This window comes from Mastigoproctus giganteus, chromosome 12 (genome assembly GCF_048544385.1).
Source record: "Mastigoproctus giganteus isolate SK-2022 chromosome 12, ASM4854438v1, whole genome shotgun sequence".
NCBI lineage: Eukaryota > Metazoa > Arthropoda > Arachnida > Uropygi > Thelyphonidae > Mastigoproctus > Mastigoproctus giganteus.
Window position 1 is genome coordinate 18,737,777 of NC_143586.1, and position 22,338 is coordinate 18,760,114.

A 22,338-nucleotide genomic window follows, 5' to 3' on the forward strand; every position below is an offset into this window, starting at 1 on the left:
CGCTTTCACATTTATTGTTAATTTTTGTGATATTTGTGGTTATTATTAAAAAGTTAAATAATTATATTTAATATAGTTATATAGCTATTTAAATAATTACTTAAAAGTTTCTGTGCATCTCTACTGATAAATGAATCAGTAATATACTATTATTATTATTATAACTTTTGAATTCCACTTTATTATAAATTATTTTAAATAATTTAGTGGCTTACCATACTAATTGCAGAAGAAAGATACTAGTATCCCTATAATTAACTTTTATTCTGTAACTCATGTCATAAAATAAATGTCCGATGGTTAATGCCTTTCTTTAGCAGTCATTATCTGTGTTACTTTTCTCAGAGATCCAGTTAATGAATAGCTTATAAAATAATGATATTTATTTAATATATGTATACTATTCACACACACACACACACACACACACATATATATATATATATATATATATATATATATATGTATATAAAACACCGTGACCACTGCACCAGTGTTTAGGGTTACATACTTACAAGTGGTCACAAGAATTCTAAATTTCTATCTGCTGGTTAGAAGCTGGTGTAGAATTCTGTGTATCACATGTTTAGATACACATTGATGCAAATTCGTTGTTTGAGAGTGGGTAAGCAATTTCTCCCATAAATACTAAATTGTCAACTCCTCTGACACCATATAAATAACTAGTTTATTGTTGCCCTCCAAAAAAATTGCATAAAAATATGAATAAAGCAGTTGATTAGCCATACAACTATCCCTAAATAGTCCATGTATCACAAAAAGATGTGATTAGCATATTTAAGATTTGGACTCGTATCTTTTTAACTTCAGAACATTTGAGGGATAGATTTAAACAAAAAATTACAGAAATCGGTATTAATAGTTTTATTAATACACACTAAGAAACAGAATGGTGTTACAGAAAGTCAAATATTAGACCCTAGATAGCAGTTCATGTTACTTTAGAATAAATTGACAGCTTTTTTACAGTGCTGAGGACGAAGAAAAGTTGCTAAAATATTAACAATAATTCATATTAATCCTCTGACACCTGCATTTAGTGGCACATTTATGCATAGGTACATACCTGGAGAACCCTAATATTTGAGGGTCCGAAAAGCTGAACTATACATCAAAATACACAAGTTTTATAGTAGTGTGGGGTGAGGGAGATCCCAGAAATCCCACAGCACTTTTGGGGGGCCCCTCAACTGATGTAAGTGCATTACTGTCTACATTTGAAACAGATTATGTCAAAATATCACAATTTTTAAAACCCATTTTCGATCTGAAAATTGTTTTTAACCAGCTGAAACTCACAGTATCTTTCAAGAAAATTTATTAGAATCAAAAAAAAATGAAAAATTGCCTGCTTTGCTCCCGAGTTTCCTGCATCCAATGAATTAAAAAAAAACATAAAATTCAAATTTAATAAAACATTTAGGACATTAAGTAGCAAGAGGGAAAATTAATTTAAATTACAGAGAAAAAATGGGAGGGAAGAATTGTTTTGATACTTTGGATTGTTCACATTGGATTGATGTGAGCAATCCGAGAAGTTTTAAGTATAGATTTTGCGAACTTCTGGAGTATAAACTAAAACTTTATTCATTTTAATATCAAAATTTTAGTGCTATTAAAATTCCTCTAATAAATAGAAATTAACTAGATACAGTAGACAGATACATACTTTAATCATCATCAGTGGGTCTGAAAAATGACCAATCAAAGAACATCTTTTAGGCTTAGTGCCAAATGCACCTTCAGATTTTCTGACGTGTATACTCCGTGAACTTGCGTGAACTCACCAGGTCAGTTTAATTAAAGAATTTACTTCTTGAAAAAATATTGCTGATGTGGTAAGCAAAAAAAATAGAACTTTATACATACCTGTAAATGTAGTTTATAGAAATAAAAGTATCGTACCGTCCTTGTAGAAATTGACAAAGTAACAAAGTACTATTATATGCTCATATAGTTTAAAATACAAACTTGACTCAAAATATTTATATTTATCTAAATATTTATCATGCTATAATGTACAGTCATTTGATATTCATTTGTTTAGAAATATGTAAATTATGAAGATATGACATAGTGAAAATTTTTCATGTATCTATTTTTGTTAATACTGTATTAAGAGAACTAAATTATTTGCCATCATTGTATGCCATGCAGTCCCATCAAAATATTCCATATTTTGAATTTAGACATGTATATTATAACTGGACTATAAAAATGTGACATTTTGTTGATGCTAATCCTGTGTAATTTTTTTTATTTAAATTTTTTGAATATGTGTTTATTAATTTGATTCTAATGGCCAGATGTTTTTTGTTTTAATTAAATTCACTATATTTTATTAATATTTTTTCCAAGTTTTTTTTTTTTTTTTTTTTATGTAAACCCCAAACACGAGAGGTATTAGAACCTATAGTACTTAGTACCATGCTTGGGTTGGAGGTTGAGAAGACGAAAGAAGATATTTGTTGACATTGGACTTGAACTTCTGTAGATTGTAATTTTCAGGAAATATGTATGAAGGAAGGTTGTTCCAGAAAATGGCAGTTGAATGAATAGATGAGGAAGATGAAAAGTTGGTTCTGCGAGTTTGAAGTTGGGCAGTAAATGGATGTTGGCTAGTGGCGGCACGTGTTTGGACTGTTTTGAAAGAGAGAGCGGGAATTATAGAAGCCAATTCAGAAGAACAGTGCCCATTTAAGTATCTGTAGAAGAGGCATGCAGCAGAAACAGTACGTCTATGAGACAGCAAGTGGAGAGACTTAGAGATGAATCATTAATTAACCTAACTGCCCTCTTCTGAATGGAATCCAAAAGCCTGACAGAGGTTTTGGGGGAACAATATTCATGGCAGGGCGGATTTGCGATTTATACAGAGTGAGCAGCTGTTTGGAAGAACAGTAACGCTGAGAGCAGAAGAGAAAACCAAGTTTTTTAGATGCAGAGGAAGCATTATTTGTAATGTGCTTGTGCCAAGAGAGATTAGAAGTCAGGGTAATCCCCAAAAGAGATATATCATTTTGCCTAGAAATTGGAGTGTCATTAAAGATAAGCATAGGAGCAGAAGAATCCTTTTTGCGAGATATAAGACAAGACTGAGTTTTAGAAGGGTTGAAATCAACTAAGTTGTCTTTGCCCCACTGGAGAATTACCTGAAAATCGGCATTTAAGGAATAGCAGATTTTCAAGAAGTTGAAGCTGATTGAGCACGGCAAGGTTTCTCAAAATGGAAAGCGGAATGCAATGTGCTATCATCGGCAAAATTATGGATAGGATTTCCAGTCAATGGAAGAAGGTCATTAATATACAAGAGGAAAAGAGTGGGGGAGAGAACTGAACCTTGGGGGACACTGGCATTAGCGGTGAAGTTAGAAGACAGAGAGCCATCTACCATCGCCCTCAGTGAGCGATCAGAGAGAAAACTGGATAACCAATTACTAAAAACAGTTGGCAAACCATAAGATGGAAGGTTGTTTAGAAGACCTTTATGCCAAACATGATCGAAAGCCTTTGAGATGTCAAGAGCAACTACTTGTGTTTCACCGAGTCTTTCCATTGAATTAGTCCATAAATGGGTAACATAAGCCAGAATATCACCAGTGGATCGACACTGACGGAATCCATAGTGGCGATCGTTGATCAGACGGAAGGTTTCTAGGTAGTTTAAGAGTTGGCAGTTAATTGCTTTCTCTATGAACCGCCAACTCCTAAAGAAAGAGTAGAAGTAATTGCAATGGGATGATAATTGGATGAGAGGGATTTGTCATCCTTTTTTGGAACTGGCTGGATATGAGCAAATTTCCAAGCAGAAGGAAAAACACCTTTGGAATAAGAAAGTGAAAAAAGGCAGCAAAGAATAGGAGTAAGTTCAGGAGTACAGGTTTTGAGAATAAGTGGAGAAATACCATCGGGACCTGGAGCTTTCTTAGCATCAAGATTCGTCAAAATCCTTCTGACATCCTTTTGATGGAAGACCACAGAAGGCATTGAATGGAGCGTGTTGGGAATGGAGGTGTTTCACCAAGATCATTAATACATGAGTTGGAAGAAAAATGGGATGCTAGCAGGACAGCTTTATCCTTGGCTAAAATGACAACAGAACCATCTGGTTTGGACAGAGATGGGCAAAGGTTGCGGCCAATGGCTTTGGCAAGAGACCAGAATACTCGGCTACCATTAGGGCAAGAAGCAAGTTTTCTACTCTTAGCCTGTTCAAACTCTAGTTTGGACTGATTAATAACTGCTTTACAATTGTTGCGAGCTTTGGTGTAGGTAGAAAATGAAACTGAAGAATTAGAAAGAAGCCGATTACGATATGCAACATTCTTCTCTTGAACAGCCTTAGCACATTTATTGGAAAACCAAGGTTTAGTTAAAGGAAGAGATTTTAAAGTGGAGTGTGGGATAAAGCATTCCATTGCGAGCTTTGGTGTAGGTAGAAAATGAAACTGAAGAATTAGAAAGAAGCCGATTACGATATGCAACATTCTTCTCTTGAACAGCCTTAGCACATTTATTGGAAAACCAAGGTTTAGTTAAAGGAAGAGATTTTAAAGTGGAGTGTGGGATAAAGCATTCCATTCCTGCAACAATGATAATTTCACTGACACGATCTGAGCAAACGTTGACATCAGAAGTTTTGAAACAGTAATCGACCAAGGAAAAGAAAAGAAATCTCGCAGGTCATTCCATTTTGCATTCTTGTAATGCCAAACAATAAGAGGTTGGGAATAGCCATGAGATAAAGGCTCCATTGGAGAAGAGACAATTACCAAGTTGTGATCTGAAGTGCCTAAAGGGCCTCTCACTTCGACCGTGTGCTTAGAAGGGTTGTTTGTGAGAAAAAGATCTAGCGTGTTGGATGTATGATTACGATTGTCCGGTATTCTTGTAGGTAAATGAACAATCTGTGCAAGGTCATTAGTAATTGCAAAAGCCTCAGCATCTCGACCAGCTGGGTCGGTGTTACTAGAAAACGGAAGCCAGCCGGAGTTGTGAACATTAAAATCACAAAGGAAAATTACCTCACTGGTAGGAAAGTTGGACTGGAGAAAGTCAAGTTGCAAAGAGAGGAAGTCAAAGAGCTCCAAGTGATTAGTGAAGTTGGGAGAACGGTAGAGACAATAGATGGATTTGACACAATGGGGTAAAGAGATTTTAACTCAGAGAAACTCAAAGAGAGGAGATTCCAAATCGCCAAGTCTCTGGCGGAATATCAGAACGGACATATGCACAAGTAACCTTTGAGATGAAAGGAATCATACAGCGAATAATTTGGGCATCTGAGATGAGCAGTAGTTGAATCAACTGATAACTGAGATTCTGTCAGAAAAAGTACATGGGTTTTGGCAACCTGCAAGTGGAAATGGATATGTTAAGATTAGAATTGGTGAAATGAATTAGGAAATGCTTGGGAGGGTTAGATCTTTTCGCAGATAAGCTTGCTCTATTAGTTTGACAATTCATGTGTATTCAATAGTAAGAAAAGTGGGTGGGACATGTATGAAGAAATGAAATTTTTGGAAAAGGGGTACACATGGTAAGAATATACCCAGATCCTTGAAATAACGTGGCTTTGACAATGCTACCCGCATACACACTACTCGGACTCCCTCCAATCACTATCTGGCAAAGTAGAGGTAGCAAGATTATACAATAGCTGATCCGGAAGCCTCCTAGCGAGTTACCAATAGGTTTGGTCCGGTGTAATAACTAGCGGTCGTCCTGTGAACACCGTTTTAGACCTGTTCCCTCGAAAGGTAAAGAATATTAGATCTCGCCACGATGTTCATCATAACCTCAAAAGTCATCAGTCATACTGCATGATGGAAGAGACAGGGAAGGGTTGACCCGAATTTAGCTCTAGAGACTAAATATGAGTTCCACCACTTCAAGCCTCCAATAAGCAAAGTGCTGGTATTGCACCGGTTGACGAGAGTCATCTACCACCAAGTACTGCCTGGTAACAGAGGGGCGGCAGATGTGCAAATTTATCCTGTTCACAAAGTGGGATGGAAGGGTGACACGAGTAATTACAGACCAGTTAGTTTAACTTCTGTTTCGGGTAAAATAATGGAGTCACTGGTTAAAGATGCATTGCAGGATCATCTAGACAAGACTGCAGCAATAATTCAGACACAGCATGGATTTGTTAAGGGTAAGTCTTGTCTGGCAAATTTGATAGGATATTATGATGTGGTTACAAAGGAACAGGATGCAAAAAATAATTTTGATATCATATATTTGGATTTCAGAAAAGCTTTTGACACTGTTGCGCATGGAAGACTACTGTACAAATTGGAGCAGAATGGTATAAAGGGTAAGTTGCTGCAATTAATAAAATAATGGTTGAGTGGGAGAAGACATAGGGTGGTAATCAATGGGTGCTGCTCTTCGTTGACGAATGTTATTAGTGGAGCCACACAGGGTTCGGTGTTGGTCCACTTGTTTTGTATATTTATCAATGATATTGATGAAGGTATATCAGGCTTAGTGTCGAAGTTTGCAGATGATACAAAGGTTGGCAGGGTTGTTAATGACAGTAATGGCAGTGTGCTACTGCAACAGGATCTAGAAAATTTGGGCAGATGAGCTGAGAAGTGGCAACTGAAGTTTAACATTTACAAATGCAAAGTACTGCATATAGGTAGAAGTAACCCCAGAGAAATTGTATCAACTGTGTGGTATGTGACAGCAACTGTGTGCTGTCAGATATGAAGTTTTCTGAGCAATGCAGATAGGCTGCTAGAGCAGGTCATGGTGTTTTGTCAATGATATATAGGAATTTTGCTAGCAGGGAAAAGGAGGCGATTGTCCCTCTGTATAAGGCAATGGTCAGGCCACGCCTTGAATACTGCGTTCAGGTCTGGAGGCCTCATTTTAGGAAGGATGTACATTTGCTTGAACGTGTACAGAGAAGGGCAACAAGATTGGTGAGAGGAATGAAGGGATCCTCTTACCAAGAGGATTAAGTTATGCAAATTGCAGCGGCTGAGACTAGGCACCTGCGAGGTGATCTGATTGATGTGTATAATGCCTTGAATGGGTTGAGCACGCTGAATTCTGATGGGATTCTTCCACTTGTCCAGATTACGAACGTAAGTGGGCATAAATTAAAATTGACGAAGACAGATGTAAAGTAGATGTGCGGAAATTTGCCTTTAGCCAGCGGGTGGTTAATTGCTGGGACAAGCTTCCATCTGTCGTGGAAGTTGATAGGTTGAATAAATTTACGGAGGGGCTGGACGGACATTTGGAGGGAATTGTTTTGTAATTTTTTTTTTTTTTTTTTTTTTTTGGCTGATGCTGCATAAGCTCATACACTTGCTTTTTTCATCACATGCCACTTCTACTACTACTACTTATTCTCAGCATGGTGATATCCGCTAAGAATAAGTAACAGTAGCCGTCTCCACTTGTGAAGCATTAATTATTCAATATCAGGCAACTCATCGTAGAGGTATTCACAATATGAAATATGATAAAAATTATGCCAATTTACCATTTTCGGTTAATTACTACATACAAATATGATGCTAATGCACCAACCTGTTACATTTATATTTCTGCATGATTAACTTTTATGTGAACTTAGATTAATTGAAGATTAATTACTACTAGCTTGCAAAAGCAACTGAATCGAAAAACCTAAGACATGATAAATTACCACCAGACCACTTAAGTTAAAAACGCCTGATTTATGACCATTTGTGCAAACAGTATGCCATATGATAAACAGTATTGTTTACATGAATGAATAATCTTGGAATTTTTTTTTTTTTTTTTCTTTCTGTATTGATTAAATAAACTAATTACGAAATGCTCTCCAAGAAAGTTTAGTTTTCAGTTTATTCTCACTCACGTTCCTTCAGCCAGTAAGATTTGTTCCCTAAAATAATTCTATCAATAACTTAGCATCCATTGAAATTCATGCCAGTCCTTAGTAAAATAAACAGCAATCTCACGACTGCTAAACTGACTTGTGAAGATCAGTTTAGCAGTTGTGAGGCCAGATTTATTCGTCACCATGATGATCATAGCAACCATGTTTTTTGAGCCCTACTAATTGCCATAGAAAGACCAAAATCTAGATTGAGATCAACTATAAAGATTCTAACCTTTATCAGTTCAGCCCAGATGATTATAGTAAATCATTTTGCTATTGTTCCTTATAGGAGGTCCTTGTGGTTAACATAGCGATACAATCGCTGTTTTTCTTAAGCCACTTGAACATGTGTGAAAAGCCCTAGAGGGAGGCACTTTTATAGGCTTGTTTTTCACGCTGGCTGAGTTTTACTCTCTTGCATGAAGGTTATATGTTTATTCATCTGTAAACTAGGGTATTCATTATGAAAAACTCAAAATGGCCATAAAATAAAAGTAATTTACAAATGACATAATCTTGTGGTCTTCAGTTTTTATTTTAAACAATATGCAAGTGCCTGACACTTGCAGAGTGCCTTTTGTTATATACAGTAGTTTGATGTGATGTGTAATTAAAATATTATATTCCTGACTTAGGTGTGTTATGCATTTCTTTTTCCAAAAAATTTGTTTAAAAAATTTACCATATTAGTACTACATATGGGAAACAGCAACCCCAGAGCAACGTATCAACTCTGTGGTACTACACTGACAGTGGGAGAGAATGAAAATGACTTGGGGGTAATTGTGCAGGCAGATATGAAGTTCTCTGAGCAGTGCAGACATGCTGGAGTAGCTCATGGTGTCTTGTCAATGATATACAGGAATATTTCTAGCAGGGAGAAGGAGGTGCTTATTCCCTTGTATAAGGCAATGGTCAGGCCACACCTAGAGGTATACAGGTCTGGAGGCTTCATTTCAAGAAGGATGTAGAGCTGCTGGAACGAGTACAGAGAAGGGCAACAAGATTAGTGAATGGAACAAAGGGTTGCTCTTACGAAGAAAGGCTAAATTTTTGCAAATTACAGTGTCTGGAGACTAGGCACCGGTGAGGTGATCTGATAGAGGTGTATAAATAAAGCCTTGAATGGTTTGAGCATGCTCAATGCCGATGGGATTCTTCCTCTTGCTCAGAATAATCACCTGAGAGGGCATAAATTCAAATTGAGGAAAGACAGATGTAGGATAGACGTGCGGAAATTTGCCTTTAGCCAGCGGGTAGTTGGTTGGTGGAACAGACCCATCCCTTGTTGTGGAAGTTGATAGCCTAAATAAATTTAAGGCTCAGCTGGACAGATATTTCGAACGAACGGAGGGGTGAAGTGGAAGTGGTTTTTTTTTTTTTTTGGCTGATGCTGCATAATCTTGCTTTCTTGCATCAGATGCCTCTACTAATGCGAATGCTAATGCTACTGTTGGACAACGTAAGGAAAGAAACCTATGCAGCATCAGCTAAAATAAAAATTTTACTCACTTCACTTGCTCAGTCCTAATAATTTGTACAGTACTTTAAATTTACTTTTGTTATCCATTTCTGCAGCGTGAAATGGAAGTTTATTTCAACAATCGCCCTGACTGAATGAATACGAATTTCTGCACATCTATTCTGCAAACTATCCTTTTCCTATTTAAATGTATGTACTCTAATCTATATTGTCTGAGAAAGAGTAAGAATGCCATTACTTTTAGTTTAACCAATCTGTTTAAAGCTTTAAACGCCAAGTTTCATTGTAGGTGCATAATTTCCAAACACTTAATTAATTTCCCTTTTGTGCTCCCAGCTCATCTCATTGCCCTTAGTTTTTTTTTCTTCATATCTTGGTCATAGCCCAGTATGACCACCAGGTCAGAGGAGTTTGCAATAAATCAAGAATATAATCTTTAATCGAATTTAACAGTTATGGGCTTAAACCATGGTCCACTCAAAGAGTGCATGCTACTGCACTCTCGCTCCTGACCACTTGGTGACATCCTTAAAATGAGTCTTCCAAATCTGTTTTGGAAAATGGGAAATATTCAAGGAATTTGTTTTTAAAGCTATTGGGTATTTACAGCAACAAAATTGTTGACAGTATAAACCAAAATGAATGTAATGGCTACAAAGTGACAGTAGTGTGTGGCAAAATTACTGAGGAGGTTAAGAGAGTACATCGCAAAAGACACGGACAGCCTAGGGCCTGCAACTAGATTGTTCACATTTGGGGAGTCAAGACGATTGGTGAAGAGCTGAGAGAGAGAGAGAGAGAATGCATAGATTTCCTGCCATGAGTAACTGGTTCCAATGGGATGGAAACGTTTATATGTACTGGCAAGTTTGTGGTTGTTTTCTCCAGTAAAGTATAAGTGCAATTTATTGCAGTATGCGTCATTCCTGAACAACCTTCAGTTAGGGGGACCCCTATATAAGTTTGTACATTATAAACAAGGCAATAATATGGTTCCACTAAATAATACAAATAATTGCCGATGTGAGAATATAAAGCACACACACACACACAGTGACACAAACAGAAGGTCGAGACATAAATACATAATACATATAAATAATTTAAAACAAATTAATTTTCAGCAGAGGAGCAAAGTAGAGTTGAATGGAGATTTCATCCTGAAGGGGATAATCAGGAAACTGCTAGAGCTGTATATGGTGGTACATGTCCTGTATCTTCTGAGATCTGTATGCTTTCTCATTACAGAACCTTTGGAAGTGTTAGAGAAAATCTTATGATGGTTAAATTCTGCAATGAGCTTTGGATAATCCACGCATCACAAAAGACACGGGACAGCCTAGGGCCTACAACAAGATGGTGGATATTTGGGGAGTCAAGACGATTGGTGAAGAGCTGAAAGAGAGAAAATGCATAGATTTCCTGCCATGAGTAACTGGTTCCAATGGGATGCAACGTTTATATGTACTGGCAAGTTTGTGGTTGTTTACTCCAGTAATTACTATTCTGACACTGAAAATGGCTCCATGGATAGCACAGCTAGAAGAATCATCATCCCTACACTGGGTGGAAAAGACCTGAGTTCGAATGACGTCAATGACTCGAGGAATTTTTATGGGCTTTTTTCACAACGTGCCTGAGTCAGTTGATTTTAGGCGAGGGTAACACGGTTTTTTTCTTTTGGGGGGGGGGAGGTTGTCCAGCAAACAAAATCGACCACAGAACACACAATTTACAGACACTATACATGGAGCAATATGGCCTTAGTTGCCGATGCTCCTAAAAAATTACATTACCTTTTACAACACCACCGAAAAGAAGTTAGACGAAATCAGAGATCAGTCTAGCCCTCCCCCTTATGAAAGATAAATCCCTTTTTTGAGTAATTTCTTAGAATAAATCCCAAACTAACACTGATCACTGCTTGACAGCCGGTTGAAAAAACCCGAGTTCGAGTCCTGTCGAGTATCCAATAGAAATCGATCTACCAACTTACAGAACAGCACATGCAAATTGAAGTTTATTTATGCATGGATAATACACATCATTTCTACTACCAAGGTAGTTTTATGAATACCTTTACAACGAGTTGCCATGGCATTGCACTACCTTGAATAAGTAATGCTTCACCTATGGAGAAGACTATTGTTACTTAATCTCGGCGAATACCACCATCACCCCCCACACGGCACCGTTTCAAGGCTTTTTGGCCCTCTTTGGTGGGTGGGTAGATACCCTGTTGTTGCAAAATGGCAACTCAGTTATGAAGTTTAACTCCACAATTTTGTGTGCATTACCCATGCATAAGTAAACTTCATACCCTGAGTATTTAGTCAAGAAATATCTTTTAGATCCAACCACGCACACCAGGTATCTCTCATATAGTGTAGTTATACTTCATAACTAGGTTGTCACTATTGCAACAACAGAGTACCTACCCACCCACCCACCGAGGAGGGTCCAAAAACCTTGAAACAGTGCCGTCTGGGTGGTGGTATCCGCCCAGAATAAGTAACAATAGTCTTCTTCATAGGTGAAGCGTTACTTATTTCAGATAGTGCAAACCATGGCAACTCGTGGTGTCTCATATTGTGAACGTATTCACAATATGAGACATAATTTAGAACTACCTTGGTAGCAGAAATGATGTGTGCATTACGCATGCATAAGTAAACTCCATACTGTGAGCATTTGGCCAAGAAATATCTTTTGGATCATGCAAATTATTCATGCCTATAAAAACTAGTTGCGACCACCACTTCATTCCATTTTTTTTTTGCTTGCTCGGGAGGATACCACATCTCCAGTACACAGGATGGCAAGTTATCGTTGTTTAGATGATTCTTTGATATGGCAGGCCGTTGGACAAATTGAAGCCAGGCAGTCACAGGTGGAAGTGGCATATTGACTTAATGTGTCATGCAGTGTCATCTCGGCACACTGTGGAAGCAGATTCAGGAGACAGAACCATTACAAGGGGAGCTGTCGCCTGAGGGCGACATCAAGAACAGATCTCTACCTGCGTCTGACAGTAAAATGGAACCATATGATGTCCAGTCATCAATCTTTTGAGGTTGCTGTGGCCACAGGTGAAAACATTTCCAACTGGACTGTGTTAAGAAGGTTCAATTCAAGTAGACTCTAAGCAAGGAAACCACTGGTTTGTATCCAATTATACCAAACCACCACAGAGCTCGTCACAACTGGTGCCATGAACAAGTGACTTGGAGCCCTGACAAATGGGCTACAGTTCTGGTCGGCCAGTTGGTGAGCTAAGGTGTGCGCTGGTTGAAGAACTGAATTTGTTGAAACATAATCTTATTGGCACCTGTTCCAAGTATCTTGCTGTCTCTTCATTTCATCGTTATTCTATGGTACACCACCGAACCAAATTTTCTCCCTCTTCATCGCAAGTTGCAGGAGTCATACCACGTTTTCCTCTTGGTGTAATTCGTTTTCTACGTGTTGTGTTAATTTTGTCGAGTAGTGTATGTTGCCAGTATTGCGCCCCATAGATCTGCGACAGTCCTTGGCAGAGCCCCTCGTGGATAGCGCAAGTGGTATTATCATCATTTTCCCCACACCCGATGGAAAAGACCAGAGCTCGAATCCCGTCAATGAAACAAGGAATTTTGATGGCTCTTTCTAACAATGTGGCCAGAGAAAAACAGAAAAAAATCAACTTGCTTTGTTTTGCATTGATGGTAAGGAGAAGGCGTGGCGAGAACCTTAGAAGCGATGGACCCTGCTTCCTTGCTAAGACAGCTCAAGCATCTGGAGGTGGTGTCATGTATAGGGAATGTTTTGTTAGCACGGACTGGGTCCACTGATAGAGGTGGAAGGTAGAGTGTCATCCAAGGAGTACCTGAAGTTTGTATCACCTCTACTGCACACTGCAATGTTACAATTTTATCCAGAAGATGATGGCTACTTTATGGATGACAATGCAACAGCGCATTGTGCCAGAATCGTGCAAAAATAGCTGGGAGAAGACAAGGATTTGTGCCATCTGCTGGAAATAGTCCATTCTGAAAGTGCATTAAAAAATAATACAGTCTGTTGAAGCGAAAGTGAATTCCTCCTCCCTACCAACGATATTTCTAACATTGAAAAATCATCAAATTGGCCACCATATGGATCCTGTTTCTTTCGAGAGATGGCAGCACTGGTCTTAAATTCCTCCTGAAGCTGCATATTGATTTATAAGTGGTGTAAAAATTGTAACTGGCTTCTTACCAAAACAAGAACCTCAAGAAACGTTGTTCCTGCATTTCTAAATAACCAGTCAGGTATTTCATCTTTCACTTTATTAATAACTTAGGTTTTTTGTTTAAGCAATTTTCATTAAGGAAACAATCCCGAATAACCATTTAGCTGATGGTAAAATTATTATTATTATCATAACTAGGCTGGAACTAGGGACATTGTGATTAAAATCAATTTAATAGACTAATTAGCCATGTCCTCCCCACTGTCAGATTTGGAGGCAGCTTTGTCACCATCTGAGGTTTCTTGTGCTTCGAGTCCAAACATTGGTATTCTGGATAATTCTATTCTTCCTACAAGGGCAGCACACTATGGTAGCAGTATGGAGAGGGTCTTTTTAGCAAGACAATGCACCATTCTATGCTGCACAGCCTGTAGTGATTTGGTTTCGAGACATGGACAACAATTTCAATCTGTTTCAATATTAGAATAACTATTAATTATCGTTGAACTTTTTTTTAGGAGCATCAATGACTAAGGCCATATTGCGTGTGTTCTGTGGTCGATTTTCTGTTTCCTGGATGAAAAACCATGCTACACTCGCCTGAGACCGACTAGCTCAGCTACGTTGGGAAAAGGCCCATAAAAATTCCTCACCTCATCGACATGACTAGAACTTAGGTCTTTTCCATCCTGTGTGGGGAGGATGGTGGTTCTATCAATTGTGAGAACCATCGTGGAACAATGGTTAAAATTGCGTTACAGGGGCTCAGTTCATTTTAAAGAGAAAATTTTGTTTAACAAATCTGATTAGCTATTTCGAAAAATTCACTCATGATTTGGATGTAAGAATTGGACTGTATTTGGCCCTCTCGCATGAGAATTTATTGTATAAGCTGGAATATATAATCATATGGACATGAAAAAGCATCATTAGCCCACTAAGAGCACCGACATTAACCCCAATTGGGATGGACTGGAAAGTTGGCTTCGGTCCAGGCCAGATCAGTATTTCAATCGACCAGTATCTTGAAGAAGGAAAGGACCAAAACTACTGCCTTCTTGTTATTAAAAATATATTCAGGATCTACCACCGAGGATACAATATGGAATTATGGCCATAGGTGGACTGATACATTAAATATTGCATCAACAAGTGGTTCTTCGAAGCATGCAGGTTTCCAGTTACTTTTGCCAATGTAGTGTACATTGCACATTTCTTTTTGAATAACACAACAGTTCCATGTCGGCAATATCGTTATGCGAAACTTCAAAATAATCATTTATTCCTTTAATTTTGGCTGCTAGTGTATAAATTTGATCTAGGCTTATTTTTACCAGATCTGTGGTTCCTGGATATCTTCCTGAATCCGACTAAATGAATTCTGCGTCCATCCTGTTTGTTTGTATAATCTTATTGAAAACAAATCTCCTTAATGAGTGTTTCCCCGCGGCTTTTATGAGTTTTGTATGCTCAGTTACAACTCTCTCGCTAACATAACGAAGTCACATGAATACCTGTAGATGGTAATAATGGATGAATTTATTTTGACCTTACCACTTCCTTAATTTAGATGTCTCATTATTAAGTCGGTTGTATCGATAAATGTGAACAGCAGAGATGAATTAAGCTAAGGTCACATCATTTGGCATTTCTTCTAGTAGTTGGCTAACTCCAATACCATCATTAGATGCTCAAGGGCATATTGTTAATGCGCAGCAGGTATCAACTTTTCCCAAGTAATTATTGGAGTCGGAAGTAGACATAAGTTCCCTTCGAGATTCTGACGTCAATAGAGAAAATGAGCTCTACGGGGGGGTTTTGAAAACTAGTGGGTTCGTTAGAGTCAGGTTGGAACTTCCAAACAAACATACTTCTGAATAAACAAAGGAGAAAACTTCATGAAATTGGTTGGTCAATGGAACATGGTCCCGGCTTCTTAAATTCTTCTAGGATGTAGAAGAAATAGACAGCGGACTTTTGCACGCAGAGTAGAGAACAAATCCCCATACCAAAAAAGCTTAACAATTACCATAAGATTTGCAGATGAGTCATCCAACCACAACTGCACGCTGGAAGTTCATAAATTCCGATCGACGGCCCATAATGTCTTCTAACCTGCTACTGGGGCAGAGGTACATCTACGAAATTTACACCGAGGTGGCTTTGCATTGGCAATACCAGGAATGGACGGGTCTATGAAACTGGAGAAGTCGGAAACGGTGATATAAGATCACGAGGGTCGATGTTGAGGTCTTTCCACCTTCAAACGCGGAATGCTTGTGGGGGCAAGACGTGCAGGTGCCAGTATCTCGACCATGATCGAATAACCAGCTAAAGGTCACACGTGGGACTTCCAAGAGTAACATTGCAGCGCACCAGCACAGTGGCCCTGCTAACCCTCCAATGCAACACAGGACTGAAGACCAGTATCCATTTGGACTATGCGTTGAACATTAGCTCGTATGAGCTATGGCAGTTGACGGTCCTTACAGGCATCTATAGTCACGCGAGACTCAAGGAACTCCACATTGCATGGGCACATCAGCGCCAATACTGGACAACCGATGTGGGGACATCTCTCACCTGGTCTGATGAATCCCGTTTCCAACTGATGTGCGTATTCGCATTTGGAGAAAGAAACATGAGGTCATGGTACCTTGGTGCACTGTTAGTGTTCGGCAGACTGGAAGCGGTTTGAGGACTGGTTTAGTGGCATGCTCTGAGTCCTCTGATCACCGTTAATCAACAGCGTCATTCAGACAACTCTAGAATATCCAGACAACTCCAGCGTCTATCAGCAAGACAAGGAGCCATGCCACTAGGCCCCATAGGGTGTTAAGAGGTTACAGGAAAAGGCCAACGAATTCTACATCTTTCCATGGCCACTTAACTCAACCGATCCCAACTCAATTGAGCATGTTTGGGACGTACTGGAAAAGGGCATTCAATGCTACCCATCCACGTGGCAATATGTGGGAATTACTGGAGTTTACTGGCTGACTTAGGTGGCCTCAGGAGAAGGTATCGCGGTTTTTTCTCCCGGAAACTCACGTTTGGAAAACAGCAAATTGACCACAGAACATGTGCAATTTACAGACGTATTATATGCTGCGTAATATGGTATAAGTCACTGATACACCTAAAACCCATGCAATTTAATGGTTAATCTGTTGTTTGCTGGACGAAAAACTTGTCTGAAACCGACTAACTCGGCCACATTTTGAAAACCACCCATTAAAGTTCCTTCCGTTACTGACGGGTTTCGAACTCGGATCTTTTCCATTGAAGTGGTGAGGACGGTGATTATGCCAAAGAGGACAGTGGATGTGTGTTCGAATACTTCTGCTCGTATAGTGTACACCTTCTAGATTCCTACTTTCTATCCCAGATTTTTCAAACAAGATCTTTTAAACTTTTCTGATTATTTCGTTTAATATTTCTCGACGATAAAAGATCGTGTAAAATTGAAAAATAAATTTAGAATTTTACTTTCTTTCAATTGAAAAAAACAAAGAGAGGAAAAAATTCGCCTCTTTGGGAAATCGGATACTTTAATTATGAACTCTGATCTGCAAATAATACGATCTTAATATTTCTTACAACAGAACGTCAAGAATTTCTTTGCAATTCTTTATTTCCTCCCTCCCATCCCTATTATTTTTTCTCCTATTATTTTTTCCCTTGACCAGACAGCTGTGAGAAGTTCTATTGTCAGCTTTTCATCCAACAATAATGCTTAGCAACAGCATCCACTTCCGAAGGCTACTCCAAGAATTAATGAAGTTGAGAAAAAATCGAATCTTTCGTCACTAAGCCAAGCTTGTTTGCCTAGTAAATTGGACAACCATGGCAGCTGGAACTTTCTCATGAATAAAAAACTAGCCTCTCCTTACATTTCGCGCAAGATTTTCTTTTTTTGAATTTTCTCTTCTCTTTTCTTTGTCTTTCTCTTTGCATGGTGGAGCTTTAAAAAAAAAAAACTTTTAATATTGAAGGAACGTAAGAGATATTTCTTTTCTTATATTACTCAGTGCGTTGCTAGGGGTGGCTTCTGTTTTTACTGATATCTTGTTAGGTTTAGTGATAAACAAGAAGAAAGTGAGAGGGCCGGCCCTGCGTCTTGGGTATTTCTAGAATGAGTATTTCTTTTCTTTAAATTCGGAATTATTTTAATATTTAAACCGCGCGTTGGTAGCTTCACAAAAGCGATGTTTATCTGATCAGATTTTTGTTGAATTTTACTCCATTTTGTTTTTTTTTTCTTTTTTTTTTCTTCGAATGAAGAAAGAGAGAATTTTAAATTGGAATATTTTTCTTTAAGAGTTTTTATATAAAAAATGCTATTTATTATCTCCATAAACTGTCAAACTATGTTTATACAGAATGTTTCCAATGAACTAATCTTAAGAATTCTTTTGTCTTTCTGGACGAACGAGTTTTTCAATTATAGATTATTTGAATTTATAGGAAGTTAAAATGTTTCTCCTGTAGAAATGGAATTCGAATATTTCTAACAGAGCGAAATCTAAAATTTCATGAAAATTCATCCACTGGAAGTCGAGTTATTACATGCGGACGGACTTACAGGGAAATAATAATTGCCGGGTTTTTATTGGTTTGATTTTGATTAAATTTAAGAAGTTTTGATAAATGTTTTTAAGAAAGCTAAATATGATTCATGAAAATCCATTCACTGGAAGCAGGGGCGTTCCTAGGATATGTGGCGCCCAGGTGCCAATCGTAATTTGACGCTCGGGTACCAATTAAAATTTGGCGCCTTCCCTTTAAAATTTTCTTCATACTTGTAAGTTTCAGGTTTTCGAGCGCCCCTTGAACGTTGGCACAGTGCACCCCTTTCACCCTAGGGATGGCCCGCCCCTCAGGACACACAGAGAGACAAGGAAGAAGACAGAGACACGTTCACAAACTACAAAAGATAGGTAGACAACTGCATAGAGAAAGAAGAAAGATATGCAGAGAGAGAGAGAAGAAAAGGTAGATAGACAGACAGATAGAAACGACACAGGTAGATAGATAGAAAGAGACAAGACAGGTAGCAATAAGATGGAAACAGAGAGAGACAAGGAAGATAGACAGAGACAAAGAGAAACAGGAAAAACAAATAGGTAGAGAGAGACACAGAGAGAAACAAGAAAGACAAATAGATAGACATAGACATGAAGAACTAGAAAAATAGATAGAGAGAAACAGACATAAAGCGATAAGATGGACACAGAGAAAGACAAGGAAGACAGACAGAGAGAGAAGAAAAATAGACAGAGGCAATGAGAACAAGAAAGATGGAGAGATAGGGACAGAGAGAGAGAGAGAAACGAGAAAGACAGATTACATAGATAGACAGAGAGAGAGAAACATGAAAGGTAGATAGATAGACAGAGACAGGGAACAAGAATGATACAGAGATACACAGAGACAGAGAGAAAGAAGAAAGACCGACAGAGAGAACAAGAAAAATAGATAGAGAGAGACAACATAGACAGATAGAGAGAGAGATAAGAAATAAAGGTAGGAAGGTGGACAGAGAAATATAAAGACAAGAAGAGAGTGGAGATGATGGAGAGAGAGAGAGAGAGAGAGAGAGAGAGAGAGAGAGAGAGAGAAGAGGAGAGGAGAGAATGGTTGGAAGGGAGGAGAGATAGAAGGAAACAGAAATGCAAGAAAAGCGAAAAGAGAAAAGGATTAAAAAGCAATGAAAGATGGATCCACATAAGTTCTCTGCAAGACAATTCGTTGTACGACAGTTCGGTGTACGATACAATTCGGTGAAAGACTGTTGGCGGCTAAGACACTTCAGCGTGACAAGCAGCGAGCAGAAATGAACAAAATCAAGGAAATAAAAGTTTTGGGGAAAGAAGATAAAATTTGGTGACTATAAACGGATTCACACCCATCCTTCCCATAGGAAGGTTGGAAAGCAGTTCGTGTCTTTTCAGCGTGACTCCTCCACATTGCAACTTCCTTAATGTTAACTAAGTGTCCCTTAGGAGCGTCCAGAAGCACCATCCCTTAGGAGCGTCCAGAAGCACCACGGGCCCTGGTAAATATGCTTCGCTGGACTAGAGCACTTTCCCATGTAGGGGAATCAGATTCCAATTTGAACAACCCTACGCAATCTCCAGGGAAGCTTACCCTCCTACCCTTAACCTCTCCAAGGTATTAGCAAACTGCTAACTTCTTTCAATAAAAACTATAACTTAACTCTTTACCTTATGCAACCTACATAAGGTAAAGAGTTAAGGGATAGATGTAGGAGTTGGACAGTGGTATCCAGATCGCACTCCTGATCGTGTCAACAAGTTAGTGCAAATCTCAGAAGTGATAATCCTATCTTGGGAAGAACAAAGCTCAGCTAAATTCCTACCAAAAGGCAGATTTCATCCCAAAAGGGATCAGAAATCAAAGTTGGGAGACAAGTACATGAATGTCATAGAGCAAAGGAAGTCCACGAAGTCACTTAGCAAAGTAGAAGCTCGCAAAGGATAGTTAGATCCAAAGAAGTCCTTCCCCAGAGGGGATCAGCAGTAGGTGTTATGTTGGTACTCCAAGAAGTGTCTGGAAATACACAAGTATTATAACCCCAATTTGGTTGTGGTTGGCTGATAAGTTGTCAAGTGATGGTCCTGATATGGACCTGAAGAAATGCTCTAATAATAGTTAAGAGCACAGCAGCGTAATGTCCAGGTCCATGTCAGAGACAGTGGTCGAGTCCAGCAGATGGATGTAATATCCAGGAGCAAGGTCCATTTTTAGTCTTCTGGAGTTTCTGGAGTTTAAATTACAGACATTAAGATAGGGAATGGACAAGGGCTTTTCTTTTAAACACCTTTTCCGAAAAGGAGGAGAAATCCAGAAAGCTTTCTTTAGATTCCAGCAAATATGGCGCTAGTTGTTGTTGTTGTTGTAGGGTTTTAGGAGCATCAGCCATTAAGGCCATATTGCTCCGTGTTTATTATCTTTATTTTCTGTTTGCTGGATGAAAAACCACAGTTTCAGGGAGAAAAAAACATGCTACCCACTAACTCGGCCACGTTGTAAAAAGTCCCATATATATTCATCTCGTTATCAACAGGACTTGAACTCAGATCTTTTGCATCCGGTTTGAGGAGGTTGGAGATTCTACCAACTATTCTACCCACAAGGGCCATGGTGTGCCAGGTCAGGAGAGATATGAATTTGATTTCGGGGGCGCAGGGGCAGTTGTAAATTTCTAATCACGTTTCTTTGCCTTTCGTTTCATCTTCCACTTCCCATACATCTTTCGGGTGTCATTCTTTAGGTTTGAATTATTGTAAACCTGAAAAGACAACAAAAAAAAAAAGAAAAAAAAAGAACTTTTTTTTTTTATATAATTTTAACGGAAAATGTTTTGGAAATAGTGAAGCTGTTTTCTATTGGTTAACGCACAAATGCATTTGCGCTAATGGAAATATAATTGCCCATTTTCGCTGGCACGCGCTTCCAAAGTTCACCCTTTCTTTTTGGGTGGTGTTCGCTAATTACGTCCAGCTACGGAAATATCTCAAAAATCATTTCTGACAAACAAAACGCCTTCATTGGACGCAGAAACAAATACTCGGTGCATCTGTCGGGCCATCAAAACAAACAATTATCAATTCCATGAAGTTGCTATGGTAACAGAGAATGGTCAGTTTATCCATCCGCATTCAAAATAGACAAAGTGTGTTTCCTTTTTTTAATAATAATTTTACTCGTGGGTTCTTCTTCCTTGATTTCAGAGAGAGAGAGAGAGAGAGAGAGAGAGATAAAACAAAAACAATTATCATCCAATGTCGGCTGCAGTTGCTATGGTAACAGAGAATGGTCAGTTTATCCATCCGCATTCAAAATAGACAGTGTGTTCTTTTTTTAATAAGTTTACTCTTGGGTTCTTCTTCCTTGATTTTAGAGAGAGAGAGAGAGAGATGGTGAGAGACAAAGAAAGAGAGAGAGATAAAACAAACAATTATCATCCGATATTGGCTGCAGTTCACATGGTAATAGATCAGTTTATACATCCGTATTCAAAATAGACAAAGTGTATTTCCTTTTTTTAATAATAATTTTATTTATGGGTTCTTCTTCCTTGATTTGGGAGAGAGAGAGAGAGAGAGAGAGAGAGAACAAACAATTATCATCCAATGTCGGCTGCAGTTGCTATGGTAACAGAGAATGGTTAGAATTTATCCATCAGCATTCAAAATAGACAAAGTGTGTTTCCTTTTTTGAATAATAATTTTACTCGCCGGTTCTTCTTCCTTGATTTTGGAGAGAGAGAGAGAGAGAGAGAGAGAGAGAGATAAAACAAACAATTATCATCCAATGTCGGCTGCAGTTGCAATGGTAACAGAGAATGGTCAGTTTATCCATCCGCATTCAAAATAGACAGTGTGTTCTTTTTTTAATAAGTTTACTCTTGGGTTCTTCTTCCTTGATTTTAGAGAGAGAGAGATGGTGAGAGATAAAGAGAGAGAGAGAGATAAAACAAACAATTATCATCCGATATTGGCTGCAGTTGACATGGTAATAGAGAATGGTCAGTTTATCCATCCGTATTCAAAATAGACAAAGTGTATTTCCTTTTTTAAATGATAATTTTACTCGTGGATTCTTCTTCCTTGATTTGAGAGAGAGAGAGAGAGAGAACAAACAATTATCATATGATGTCGGCTGCAGTTGCTATGGTAACAGAGAATGGTTAGAGTTTATCCATCAGCATTC